Consider the following 14,201-nt stretch of genomic DNA (forward strand, 5'->3'; position numbering starts at 1 on the left):
AAACTGAGGACATCAACATATGATTTTTTTTGGCGGGGTGGGGGAGGAGAGGGTACGTTTCAGCCTATAACATCCATCCCGTAAGTTTTTTTTTAAATCTTGGGTTGGTAACAAGAACTGGTCCTGCCTGACTATGTACCTTTCCTAGTCTCTCTTCCGGCTGCCACCCAGACTGGAGCTTTTGCAACTCAAAAGCCTAACTTCGATGTCTCAGGTTTCGAGGTCTGTTGTGACAGGTCTTTTCCAAAGCAATGGGTGGCTTCCATCTGGTTGCTTGGGTTGGAGTGACAGGTCTCAGAATACAGAAGCATGTATAATGTGAGTATAACTGTGTGTGTGTGTATGTGTGATGTATGGGAGTTGAAGACACATCAAATAATTCTTGAAAATACCCTGTAAAATCAGCAATTTTCCATTATTTTCTCACTGTATGCCAACACCGTGTAGGTATCTTAGAAATGCTTTTTATTTATTTATGTTTTTGGCGCCTAACTTCCACAATAGACGAGCAGCCCATTCACACCGTCGGTCCCATTTTACAAATGAGAAAACTGAGGTGTGTTCAAGTTCTCATTTCTAGTGAAGAGGAGATAAAATCGAAAGCTCGGTCTGCTTGAGTGCCCAATGCCCTGTGCCATTTCTCTTCCCCTTCGCCCTGCGGGGGGCTGACGAAGGTAACGGTGCTGAGTTCTTTTAGCTTTTTAGCGAAGTGCCCTGAGTTCCCAGCCTTCTCTTCTGCTCTCTCCCCACCACCCTCAAAACGGCACGGGGCAGGAGGCGAAGGAGGAGCCACGCCATGCTCTGCGCACGGACCTTATGAGCTGCCCGAATGCACGATATGCACTCCTGCTTATGACGACACCTTCTTACTTGGTGGATCCTTTTTTTTTTTTTTATGTTTTTTTTTATTTTATTTTAGGCGAGGCAACCCTTGGTTGAGCTCACAGATTGCAAAGGACCTTGTCAGCTTACAATCCCTTATTTTTTTTTATTTTTTACACCTACAGCACCTGGTCTTCCTAGGTGGTCTCCCATCCAAGTACTAACCAGGCCCGATCCTGCTTAGCTTCCGAGATCAGACGAGATTGGGCGTGTTCAGGGCGGCATGGCCATAGACTTCTTGGATCCTATTAACTTTCTAAACAAATCCATGTGCCACTTAGTAGAATTCTCAATACATAGTTGAGACACCCAGGAAAAGTCACACACCCAGTGCCCTTAGTTACTGAGGGGAGGGACTGGTATCCACATGTGTGGATTTAGGACAAGAGAGAGGCTGAGCGCTACTTGGCGCAGAAGAATGGACTTTTTCCTAGAGAAGACGGGAGTCTCCGAAGCTTTGGCAGAAGGTCAGGGCATTCGGAGTGTGGCAAGCGACACTGGCTGGCTTACAGCATTTCAGTGTATGCCCGGGGTCACCGTCCTGCTTGGTGGCAGAGTAGTCATGTCAGCCAGCCATGCCAGCTGTAGGCTTCACGTTACCCCCTTTTCAAAACACATACACACACGCACGCATGCACACACACGTACACACACACGCACGCATGCACACACACGCACACACACATGCCCGCATGGGGTCGACCCTTAAACAAAGAAACGGTTTTGATACACCTTTTAACTAACCCAAAGTCACACTTTGACAATCTTCATCGACTAATTACATACTTGCGTTGTCTGGAAAAGTGCCCCTTTGGGGTCTTTATGTCTTGACAACTGTAAGAGTCCTCAGCTGGAAAGTTGGGACACAGACAAGAGATGTCAGTTATTCTGACCTTAGGGATTTGGGAGCCCGCTGGGGCCAAGGGAAGCAGAGAGGACCCCAAGAAGGCTGTGGGTGGCTGCCCTCAGAGCTACACTGGGTCTTGGCCTCGCTTCTGCCTGTAAATAACCAGGGAGGGAGCAGTGATCTGTGCCAGAGGCAAAGAAGGATGCAGACGCTGCAGACGAGCATCGTAGAAGCTTCGAATAGGCCGGCTTTTCAGCTTTTTTTCGTTTGTTTATACTTCTTCCAATCGGAGCCTTTTGAGTCTTTCTCCTTTTTTACTTTTCTCTCTCCCTCTTCTTCTTTCCTGCCCTTCCCTCCATCCCCCGCTTCCCCTTTCCTTTCTTTTCTTCTTAAGATGCATAAATGAACATTCCATCTCCCAGACTCACAGGGGGTGTCGATTAGCTAACCTATGCTAAGGACTTACTTAGGGATTGATGATTTACAATGATCACTTCAGTAAATTCTTGGATTAGCTCAAAAGACATCACCCCCATTTTACAGATGCAAAGCCCGAGTCTCGGGAATGAAATAGCGTGCTCACAACCACCCGACCAGCAAGTCATAGCTGCCCGAACACACGCAGCTCCGTCTGGCTTCAGAGCCCTCCCCATGAGGCATGTCTGAGCTTTTCCTGACCTCTTCCCACCCAGGCCAAGCAAGGGAGGCTGGGCCGAGGGTAGGGCCAGGCCTCTTCTTCATCTTGATGCAACTGTGGGACCAGCAGTTTGAACAAAGCTGTGGGAAGTGTTCAGGGCAGCTCAGGCCACTGTCTAAACAAACCTAGAGCCAAAGCTAAGAGGTGGCAGAGCTGGGACCTGGGCGCTCACCGAAGCCCCACATGGAGGTCCAGGTGTCCTGCCCTGGGAGGGCCTGGGAATGGACAGCACAGGTGAAGAGATGCTGCAGTCTTTCTGGGTGCAGGAAGTGGCAGCATGAGCCATGGGGGTCTCACAGGTGAGATGTGTCAGGTGTGCTCCATCGTGGCCATGCAAAGATCTGTTGCTGATATGGGCGTTAGGATCGTCTCTAAGCACTCATATCTCTCTTCTCAAATGTTCAGGTGTCCCATGGAGATGAGGCAGAACATGGCTGGCCGTCCTGGAAAAACACCCCTCCAAGATTATGTTACTGCACCTATAAACTATGTAGAGTACTAATGACCTCAGAGAGCCGTCCTGAGAATTAAATTGGAAACCAATGCTGAGCACCTAGCCCAGGGTCCCTCTCTCCCTCTGCCTTCCCTCTCTTCCTTCCTTCCTCCCTCCCTCCCTCCCTCCCTCCTTCCCTCCCTCCTCCCTCCTTCCCTTCCTCTCTCTCTTCCCCCAATAGCGATTACAATGCCGAACTTCGTGTGAGCACAGGGTTGCCAGGTAGAATATTTCAGACACCCAACAAATTACTTTCAGCAACTATTGCATGGGGCATACTTACACCAAAAAAAAAAAAAAAACAAAACATATTATTTATCTGATTTTCAAATTTAACCAGATGCCTTGTATATAAATTTGCTAAACCTGTTGGCCTTCCCTGGTGCCGGGGGGCACGAGGAGCGAATGTGATAGATATCACCCTGCCCGTGAGGGGATGGCGGGCAGTCCGTTTCTCTTTCGTCCACCCCCTCCCTTCATTCCGATCCCCTTTCTGTCTCTCTCCATTCCTGAACAAGCGGAGAGAGCTTTCATTGCCGCTGGCTTTTTCTCATCGCTCTTGCTGGGTAAGCTGCTCCTCCCTCGCGCTCTGTACTCTGCTGGGCCAGCCCTGCCCTGGGGCACAGGCTGATGCCTGTCCCAGAAGTGGCCAGCTGCTTGCCCCTGCCGGCTCATCACGAAAGCCAGGCCAGCTGCCATGCTTCGATGACAGTGACATTGAAGGACAGCCCATCTTGGGTCCCCGTACCATCTCAGGACCTGGGCGTGGGGAACTGGTCTGACTGATTCCAAAAGTCCCAACTGAAAGATGCTGTGTGGGTGGCAGAGGACGCTAGGCGAGGTGGGCTAAAGAACGTCCCCCAAAGCTTCTCCATCCGAATCCCCAGAACCTGCCCATGTCCCCTGACACGGCAAAAGGACTTTGCAGATGTGATTAAGTGCAGCATTTTGAGTTGATGAGATGGTCTGGGGGTGGGGATAGGGTGGGGTGGGAGGGATATAAATGTATTCATAAAAGATAAAGGCCTTATAATAAGGAGACGAGAAATCAGAAGAGGAAGAAGGAGGTGGAGCCTGAAGCCAATGACATGAAGCAGATTGAAATGACACTTTGGTGTTGGAAGAAATGGCCATGAACCGAGGGGCACGTGTCTCTGCCAGGACAGGCCAACACAATGGGTTCCCCCTGGAGACTCCAGAAGGATCACCAGCCAGCCTGCTGCCACCTTGATTTTAGACCTTGGACCTCGAGAACTCTAAGGGAATAAATCTGTGTTCTTTTAAGCCACTGCATGTGTCGTGATTCGTTACAGTAGCCACCGGACACCGAGGCACCGGGCACCGCCCGGAGAAGGAGACGGGTAGCGGAGGCCCCGCCAGGGTGGCTGTGCGGAGGTCCGAGCTGCGCCTGGGCCATGCCATGTGCTCAGGACCCAGGCAAGTCCTTGCTTGGGCTCAGAGCAGGAAGGACCCCCTGGGGGACCCAGCCAGCGTTAGGCAGTGTGGATGGAGGCAGACTCTGTGCTGGGTGATCCTGACACTGTCCCCATCCACGGTGGCATCTCCATGACCAACTCACCACCGGTGCTCAGAACACAGCTCTTGAGTCGATGAGGCTCAGAGAAGTGAAACAGGAAAGCTGGAACCACCCAGCAAGCTGGGCGGGGGGAGGGGGGACAGGAGGAACCCGGTTCCAGGCCCCCAGCCCTGGTCGGGGCCATGCTTCAGGGGATGCGTCTTCTCCTAAGCCTTTTTAGCGGCCACCTCCCGGCTCGGCGTGTCCCATTCCCGCAGCCCTGCAGCTCGCCACAGCCCTGTCTGAGCCCGGCTGGGCTGCAGGGAGACACCCCAGGCTGGAGCCAGGCTCCCGGGAACAAACGCGCCTGTGGGTTCCAGGACTTGCGGCCTCACACGGAATGGAGCCTTGGGGCCTTGGCCCTGGAGAAAGAATGCTCTTTGATGTAGCCTTGACCCCATGCCCAGGAGCCAGGAGGCTGGTCCAGCGTCCGACTCTGCTTTTCCTCCCTCAACAAAGGGGCCGTTGTTCCCCGGCCGCCCAGCCAGAAATGCCTACGACTGTGCTGAACTTCAGCTAATAATCAGAACCAGGCTCCCTGGGCAGAAGGTAGAACGACTTGGTCGTTCTGACTTAAAAGAAACATTTTAACTTCACATTTGCCAAGTTCAAGGGAAAAGCTCGGATCCCTTTTCCCCCAACACTCCTCTCCCCAAGCACCTCCCCACCCATCACTGTGTTTAATTCAATTTTTATGTGTACTATCTGGAAACGCTAACGCAGGGCTGTCATGCTGAGAGTCATTGGCTTCAGGCTCCACCCCCTGAGCAGCTGGCCCAGAAGGGAGAGATGCCTGCTTTGGGAGGCGGGGCTGCCTCTCTCTGCATCCCCATTGATTGACAACCATGGAGTTTGTCAAAGGGCTCAGCAAACTCGCTTGGCCCAGACCTGGCTGAATCATCTTCTTCTGGGGAGCCTAGGGGCTGACACATGATCTGGAGAGGAAATGGGAGAAAGGGGGAATGGTGTACAGCTAAAGCTTTCTGCATGCTTTGAATTTGTCACTGTCCGTTTCGTCTTCCAGGCTGTCGGACTGTCCAGTGTTTGCTTTCCTCTCTGCCCGGTAGCTCCCCTGAACCTTCCTATCTCAGTATAAATGTCACTATTGCGTGATTGGAATAACAGACTCAACCAGTCAATGCTGCCCTGTGTCCAGGCTCCTTGTAATCCTCCCATACTGACTCAGGGCTGGGCCACGTGACTCGCCTTGGTGAATGAAATGACAGACTATGAGATGCAAACAAAGACTTAAATGTAAGACTTCCAAAGTGCTTGGCACTCAAGTTTGCCCCCTCAAAAACTGTAACTGGCATGCGAACAGGCTTGGAATAACCTGAAGGAGAGAAAGAGAGGAAACATGAACAGAGTCCACGGTCACCTCAGACAAGGTCATCAGATATCAACTATGTCTGGCCAACACACCCATGGTCCCAGACCCAAGAGTAGGTAAGCCCAGCCTAGACCAGCAGAAGCGCCCAGAAATGCCAGTCCAAACTGACAACCTAAAGATTCGTGAGCTGAGTGGCTGTTGTTTTAGCTCAAAAGTTCTGTGTTGGTTTGTTACACAGTAAATCTAACTGATACACTCAGTCTGGGGGAGCTTACGATGACTTGGCAGGCTGTGCATCTGTCTCTTTTCTATACTGTACTACACTTGTATGCTGATTTGATCTCTGAGTAAACTGCAAGCTCCATTAGGGCGACCACCATACATCTGCTAATCACAGTTGAAACTTCGTGGTCTCCAACGGGTCATGGCACATAATAGATGTTCAGTAAATTCTTGTCAAATCAATGGGCGACTGAATAAGAAAATCAGATCTGGTTTTGAGCCCCACACTCTCTCAGTCTTGTTTCGTAACTTTGATTCACGCTACTTAACTGCCCTGGACCTCAGTTTCCCCACCTGTGAAACAGGGCTAAACGTAGCCTTATCATTCCCAAGAGGAGTAAACGAGGTGACGAGACCTTAGCCGACCGAGGACTGTGCCAGGCCAACACGCAACGATGGCAGCGAACATGTCCAGGCAATGCCACTGTGAAGGGCTCCCACGGGCTCGTCGATGTTAACACGGTTCTCGCAGCGGACCTTCAGCCGCGATTTGCTGGCAGGGGTGGCGTACTCCGGTGGGAAGCCTGATGTTGAGACAGATCCTGCATGTGGGGATGCACTGGTTCCTTTTGTTTACCTTTGGGCTTCGGAGGCATTTGGAACCTCAGAAGCCCACAAGCAAATGCACTGGCTGCTTCCACTCCAACCCCATGAAGATGTTCCTGTTGAAAAGTATCAAATTAATACGAGAGAATCATGGGAAAGAAAAGGAGCATTCTGCACATACTTCGTTTATTTATTCCAGAGGTGGGACGGAACAAGCAGGGTCTTAACTCACTAAAGAAGCTGAAATCTAATATGAGTGGATCTGAGTGTGAGACCCTCCTGGGAGCCAAAGCCGGAGAATCTGGCAGGGGACAGATCACTCGGGCCTCGTAGATCATTTTAAATGTTTTTGTTGTTGTTGTTGTTTGTTTGTTTGTTTGTTTTGTTAACTTTCTCTTTAGAGCTGTGGGAAAAGAACAAAAAATTTGTAAAAAGCTCTGTTTTCGTCCCAGTCTAAATCTAGCTCATGTGGATGAGTCAGCAGCCAGGAGTCTGAGGAAAATGATGTTAAGTCTCATGTTACTTAGGTGTTCCTGATTTGCTGCGCAGACTCTTAGCCATTTGAACAGTCCTGTGCTGTTTGCAGACTATATGTTCGTGCACGATCCGTTGAAGCCTCAAAGAGTCTGTAAGGTAGGAATAATCAAGGTAAGAGCCGGGCTGCAGCCGGGAACGAGGCCCCGCCCAGGGACATCGCTCTCGTAAGTGCTTTGTAAATGTCGTCCGCGGAATCCACCTGGCTTGGAGTCTGCACATGTGCCGAGCCCTGCTCACACGGGTGGACGAGTGGACCCGTTTACCCTGGGCATTATTCCCGACTGTCACCCTGCTCCACAGGCATGACAGCTAAGCCTTAGGGGCGGTCACCGTTTGCAAAACGCAGATATTCAGACGTGAGCAGGCTGACTCGGGAGCCTGTTCCCTCAGTCCCTGAGCAAGAGATGATGCATTCACACTCATTTCGCATAGGAGGTCACGTGAAGTCATACGGCTGGTCCGCGGTGGAGCTGAGATGTGAACCCAAGGAGGCTGAAGCAGACCAGGCTGCAAGTCCACACTGTAGGCATCACTTTCGTTATTTATATTTGCGTGGATGCATAAGGAGATGAACGTGTCACGTGCGTGTGCATTTGTGGCTCGCATTAGATTCTTTATTTCTCCGTGTGGTTTATTTGGGATCCACAGAAGAACCCAATAGTGGGAACTATCACCCCTAGCTGGCTGTAACGAGCTGGCGCTGCTGCTGGGACCTGAGCAGAAGATGTCACACTTTTGGGGGCTTCCTCAAAATCACAAGCCTAATACGTTATAGAGCTGAAACAAAACTCAGTTCTTAGTGCACTAGTTAAGGTTCTCCCAGCGGGTGAGGGGCAGGGGGACATTTGCATATTTACATATCCGAGCAGCTTGGTTGCTTTGCAAATGGGACTTTTAATAGTGGTAATAAATGTTCTCTAGTGATCAATATCTACGATTAGGGCAGCGAGAAGATGAAGCAGGGATGGTTAGTCCATCCAGCTGCTGACATCCAGCTGGTGTGTTTGGGTCTGAGGTGGAGCAGCTGTGCAGCTGGGAGGGTCCGCGTGTGCTCAGGGCACTGTGACCTTCCATGAGTCACCGATTCGCCGCCTGTGTGCACACCGCAGCTCATCGGCGTTGCGTGTAAACCTCCCTCTTCTCGGCATATCGGTGTGTGCATCCCAGGTGCTGACATGTCTGGAGCATCTTCTTCCGCAAACTCACACGAGGAGCTTTGATGGTCCGGGCTTCCTTAGGAGGGCAGATGACTGGCCTGGGTCATAAGCGTTTTTTCCATGGGATTTCAGTGGTTAGCTATAGTTCGTTAGAGGAATGTTATTTGAACTCCAAACCAGGCATGACCCTAGGCATGGAGCCGCAGGGTGGAACCAGGCCTGTCTCCGGCCTCTAGAGATTTCGGCGGAGCTGGAGAGACTGATAGAGGCAGTGGAGGGCCCCACACACACTTGCTCCAAAAACTTGGGGGCAGCCGAAAGCCAGAGACCACTCATCAGAGACCACAGATCTCTTGCGTGCAAGAGCCACGCAAGGGTGCGGGGGATTTGGGCTGGGCTGTGCTGCTTCCATTCCCGAAGGAGAGCAGAGATGCCTGGCTCCAGGTGCGAGAGAGGCCTCAATAGGCGATGGCATCTTGGGGGAAAGAGACTGCGAAGCCATCGTTCGGGAACTGGCTCCTGATTCTGCAGGGTTTTCTAGGACGGAGAGTGGCATTGTGCGGTCAGACAGCTTCCTAGTGGCAGGGCACAGGAGGGGAAGGCTTTCATGCTTCAGCTCTGTCTCTTGGCCTCTTCCTGCAAACCCCGAGGGGGGAGCATAACCACTGGTCCCATTGTCTCAGTTCCCATGTCTTGGGGGCTGCCTCCTGGTTGAAGTAGGATGTATCTCAGAGGCCTGGGTGATTTCAGAAACTTTCTTCATTTCTCTTCTTTCTCAAAAGCCTGAGGAAAAGGCTCAACATGCTCCAAGAGATGCCCCTCCCCCCTGCCCCACTCCCACAAATCATGCCTAGCCTGGTCCTTGGGGCTTAAAAGCCTTTTCGTTGCAACGCCTGCGTCCAGACTCCTAAAACCTTGCACGTGTCACCAGCCACAGGGGTCCTTTCCTTGGGGCCTGGGGCTGCCTGGCTCAGCAGAACTGCTTCCCCTGCCTCACTGCTTCCTGGGTCTGTCCGCCAACAAGACCCAGAGCAGTCTGGCCTACTTTGGAGGTGAAAAACCCAACGGACCCGTGATGGGAGGAAGTGATAAGTGCAGCTGCGTCCTCAGCCATGGCTTCCTCCTCTGCAGAAACCCAGGTTCTCACGGTGCCTGTGAGGCCTGGCAGCTGCGCTGGAGCTCTGCCCTTCACAGTTAGTCACCGGCTCGGCGTACCTCGGCGAGCCATAGATGACTGTAGCAGATAACGCATAAAGGCAGCAAAGGATTGGTGTGCCCGGCTGGCTTCTGAGAGGGCCCGCTCCCACCAGGGTGCAGGGATGAACTGGGACCGCCCACATCAAAGGCCGAGTGTCCTGAGCAGGGATAGAAAGGAGACTAGACCACGGCCCTTCTCAGGTCTTTGCCAAGCACTGAGTCTGGGCTAAACACGGTGGGACAGCACTCAATTAACCGTTAGAACTCGCAAAGGCAGGTTCTCAACCTCCGTTGTATTGATGTGTGCGGGGGGTGAAGGGGTTGTTCTTTGTTAGGGGGGCTGTCTCGAGCATTGCAAGGTGTTTAGCATCATCCTTGTCCTCTGCCCACGGGATGCCAAGAGCATCCCCACGCCCAGTTGTGTGTGACAAGAAAACACGTTGTGCAGACATTGCCCGATGTCCTCACTAAGAAGCACTGGTGTAGAAATAGGGACATTGGAGATGACTGAGCCTGATGCAGGAAAGACTCGTCGAAAACCCCACAGCTGAGATAAAAGTCTAAAGAAGGCGTTTTGTTATTTTTGTCTTTGCCTTTTGTACCACCCACTTCGTGAGCTCAGGCAACCCTATGTCTTCGAGTTTATGCCCTTGACTGTGACTAACGTTATCTGCCTCTGGGGTGGTCACGAAGGTCAAGTATAACAATGGGTCCTCGAAGTGCAAATGGAGACAACGGGGTTGGGTTTGTGGTAGGTCCCTTCTCTTGCAACAGAAATACACATTTAAAAAATTTTTTTTCAGACATATTCTCCTGAAAGAAAACATGTGACGTTAGAATATTATGTGCATCTTTCACCTTGTCTGCATGTCAGAATTCCCATAAGCCTTTTGAGGACAACAGCCACCTGGGCCCCAGGACAGGAGAGCCTGGCTTAAGGGGTCTGGGCGGGGCCTGATATTGGAGTCCTTAAACTCTCCTCAAGACCCCTAGTGCTCAGCCAGGGTTGAGACCCCTCTGCATTCCTCTCAAAACTAAGGTGGCTCCAACATCGGGTCTACCTGTTTCACACCCCCTGGGGAAAGGTATAAGCCCAGGGACAAGAGGGCGAGGGGAGTCGGTGCTGCAGGCTCCTCTTGGGTGGGAACACTCGACAGAGATGAGGCCCCCGAGGAGACAACGGCGAGATCTTTCTAGTGCTTTCCAGAATTTTCAAGTATTAACCCGAAACATTTACCATGCCACGTACAACTGAGTCAACTGCTACTTAACAGGTAAGTGAAGAGAGGTGGAGTCCAAGCCTTAGGGCAGGTGCTGTGTGTAATTAAATTCTTTACGTGTGTTCTTAAAATCAAGGCAGGAAGGGTTTCCTCAGGTGAGGGCTGCACAGAAAGGGGCGTTTCTTCCTCTTCCTCTTCCTCCCTCTCCCCTTCCTTCCCCTCTCTTCTTCCCTCCACTTTTTCCATTCTGTCTCTTGTAACACCTATTCGCTTCTTTTGCATTATCGTCTATCTAAAAAATATAAGAAATAAGCTGTAGTACTGCCCACTGCAGACCCCTCTACTGCATGTGCACTGATGGTTTATTGAATTAGAGGGTATCGGAGAGACATTTGGGTATCGCGTTACTCTCACTCGATAATATAAGCGTGTTTCCACGTGCTTAAATAATTCTTTAAACCACGATTTCGATATCTACAGAATCACCCATTCTACGTCTCCATCTTTCTATTACGGTTTATCGCCTCATTTTCCCTTTGTTAGTCATCGATATTGTTCCTATATTGTCAAGAAAATGTTTTCAATGAAGCTGAAGTCGGCATCCTTGAAGGGTCTCTACTTTCTCCTCAATTTCCTCAGAAAACATTTCTAGTGGTGAAATTATTAGGACAAAATTGGACATCAGTGACGTCGTGTGTCAGGGCGATTATGAATTGCTTTCTCTAAAAAGGTGGACACATTTGGATGCTTACCTCTGAGTGTGAGGAGTTGAGTCATTCGTCTTCAGCACCTCTGATTAATATCATTCAACATTTGACAATTTAATTGCTGAAAAATAGTACCTTACTTTTGTTCAAATTGCCTCTGTCGGATTATTAGTGAAGATAAACATTTTCTTTTTCACCTTTATTAGTTACTCGAACATCTTTTTGGTTGTGGATTTTCATGTGAGCGTATTTTCTGTTTACTCTCTTTGCCCGGTGATATATTGAAATGACTTTTTCTTAATTTATAAGACCTTTCTCTAGATTAAAGATATTAATATCTTGTCTTTATGTTATAAAAATTATTTCCCGGTTCATTTTACTTTAAAAAATTTTGTGTGCTTTAGACAATATTTATTATCTCTTTTCTTTCTGTCATTTAAGTGAAAAATATGCTCATGGGGAAAATTTATAAAAACAAGTATGTAAATTATGAAACAAAATGTGTTATGTGTGCCATCAGAAATAATCACTATTACGTTTGGGTGCAGCTCCAGCTACTGACAGATATACAGCCTTACTTTTTAATTAAAAAATTGGAATTAAATAATACATGTCATATTGTAATCTGCTTTTGTGAGTGTTTTCTTTGTTTGCTCAGTAGTCCTATAAGGCATGATATTTAATAGCTATAAACTCTCCCATTATAGGGATGCAATATATTGTTTTAAACAGTTTACCAAGTTATTGGGCATTCTAGATATTTCCAAATGATACTCAGAAAAAATACCAGTGAACACCCTTCGCTGTATAGAAAGCACCTAATTATTTCCTTTGGATATAGTCCTAGGAGTGGAATTGTTAGGTCTAAATTCCGCCCATTTTCAAGTCTGTGACTAAAAATGACCAAACTGTCCTTTAAGAAAGTGGAGTCGAGTCACCCTCTCAGCCGAAGTCCGTGAGGGCAGGAGAGCCACATGAAAGACGGTAGTGATGCACATAGGAACGTTTTATGCACTGTGTGCTTCCTAAATGTTTACTTCTGCCCCTTGTTTCTTCCTTTCAAGTTGAGAATCTGACTTTGGATGAAGTTTCCAATCGTGCTATTTGGGATTACTTTGGATGAAGTTTCAAATCGTGCTATTTGGGATTACGAAGCTGTTAATCTTAACTGTTTATTTTATGAAGCGTGTGACTATGTGGGTCACACATAGTCACATACTAGTTTACACAACACGTAAGCTGACATCTCTCTCCCCAAACCCCCGTGTCTGTCCCTCTAGATCGCTCTCTTAATCACGTTTTCATAATTTCCTTGCGGCCGTTACGCAGAGTGACAAGCCCCACACTGTGCCCGTCAGGATCAGTTAGGGGAGCTGACAACTGATATTTCACAAAGTGACAGTGCCGAGACTAAGACATTCCGGGAGGCAATTTATTCCAGGGGGGCCTTGAGCACGCGGCTGGACGGCAGGACGAATGTATGGGTGACCTCGACGGTCGGCAGAAACAGGAAGGCTGAGCGTCCCTACGCAGAGGATGAGAGTTGCAACCAGGTGGTCTTTCATTAAACGGAAGGAGGTTAGAGTCACAGGTGGAAGTCTGGCCAAGTAGATTTGAAATTATTCTAAACATTAGCAGTGATGTCCATTTATTGGGTGCTTGGGTGGAGGTGGGCGAAGTTAGGGAGTGCTGGCTAACTCCAGCAAACTGACTGCTATCTAAATAAAGTTTTATTGGAACACAGCTATGCCCAGTTGTTTGCACAGGTGTGTGGCTGCTTCCACACCACGTGCTCAGAGCCAAGCGGTTGTGACCGAGACTGGATAACCCACGAAGATGAAAATATTTGCTGTTTACGTTGCTAATCCTTAGTGTAGGCGACCCATTGCACAAATAGATGTCTACACTGTTGTTTTTTTTCTTTAGAGTTTGTTCTCATATAACTTTTTATGATGATTTTATCCTAGTTTTAAAAGAAGTACATGTTCATCGCGGGCAATTGGAGAAATACGATTATTTTATTCAAATTCAGGAAGGAAGAAAATTCTAATGACCTCTCTAAGCTGATCCCTTGGGTAATCTACTTAACTTCTTAGTGCCTCAGTGTTTTCTTCTGTAAAATGGATGTAAACGATAGCAGGGCTGTTATAAGGATATAAATGAAGCTTTGCGCTGCTTGGACCATAATAAATACTCAGAGAGCCCATCGCTCTCAGGGTACATTTGGCCCTGGTAGTGAGGTGGACTTTTTCTTGTGGATTTGTAGCTACTCTTTAAACAATAAATATATTTCCCTTTCCTTTTCCTAATGTAACCATAGAAATGGGCCTAAACAAACGCCATCAAAGTTTCTTTACCCTCCGCTTTCATAGCTCGGCACTGTCGCTCTCCAGGCCCTGCTAATTGCACAGCACTGACGAGCACTTTGTCCCCGGAGAAAGGAAGTGACGTCGTCGACCGCTGATTTTGACGGACCAGGCTGCATCCCAGTAGGAAAGTGGAAATCACTTTGAGTGTTTTAAACAGAGGGGATTTCATGCAGGGAAGCGGTTGTACAGGTGACAAAGACTGTTGAGAGTCAGTCAGGAGCTGACGAGATAGTGCAGGGACCAGCAAAAGCAGGAAGCCACAAGCAACCCCCGGCGGAGAGAGTGGGGGTGTCCCAGAGTCGGGGCTGAGGTCACCGGGGGGCATCATTTCCTTCTCTGTTACTACAGTTCCCGGGGGACT

The 14,201-nt window shown here is 49.2% G+C and overlaps 1 pseudogene; it reads right to left on the reverse strand.

Annotated features, from left to right (window-relative positions):
- Nucleotides 1–998: 998 nt before the first annotated feature.
- LOC112473965 lies at nucleotides 999–1,117 on the reverse strand (annotated as a pseudogene).
- Between the last annotated feature and the right edge of the window lie 13,084 nt (nucleotides 1,118–14,201).

This window comes from Pteropus alecto, unplaced genomic scaffold, assembly GCF_000325575.1.
Source record: "Pteropus alecto unplaced genomic scaffold, ASM32557v1 scaffold8, whole genome shotgun sequence".
Taxonomy (NCBI): Eukaryota; Metazoa; Chordata; class Mammalia; order Chiroptera; family Pteropodidae; genus Pteropus; species Pteropus alecto.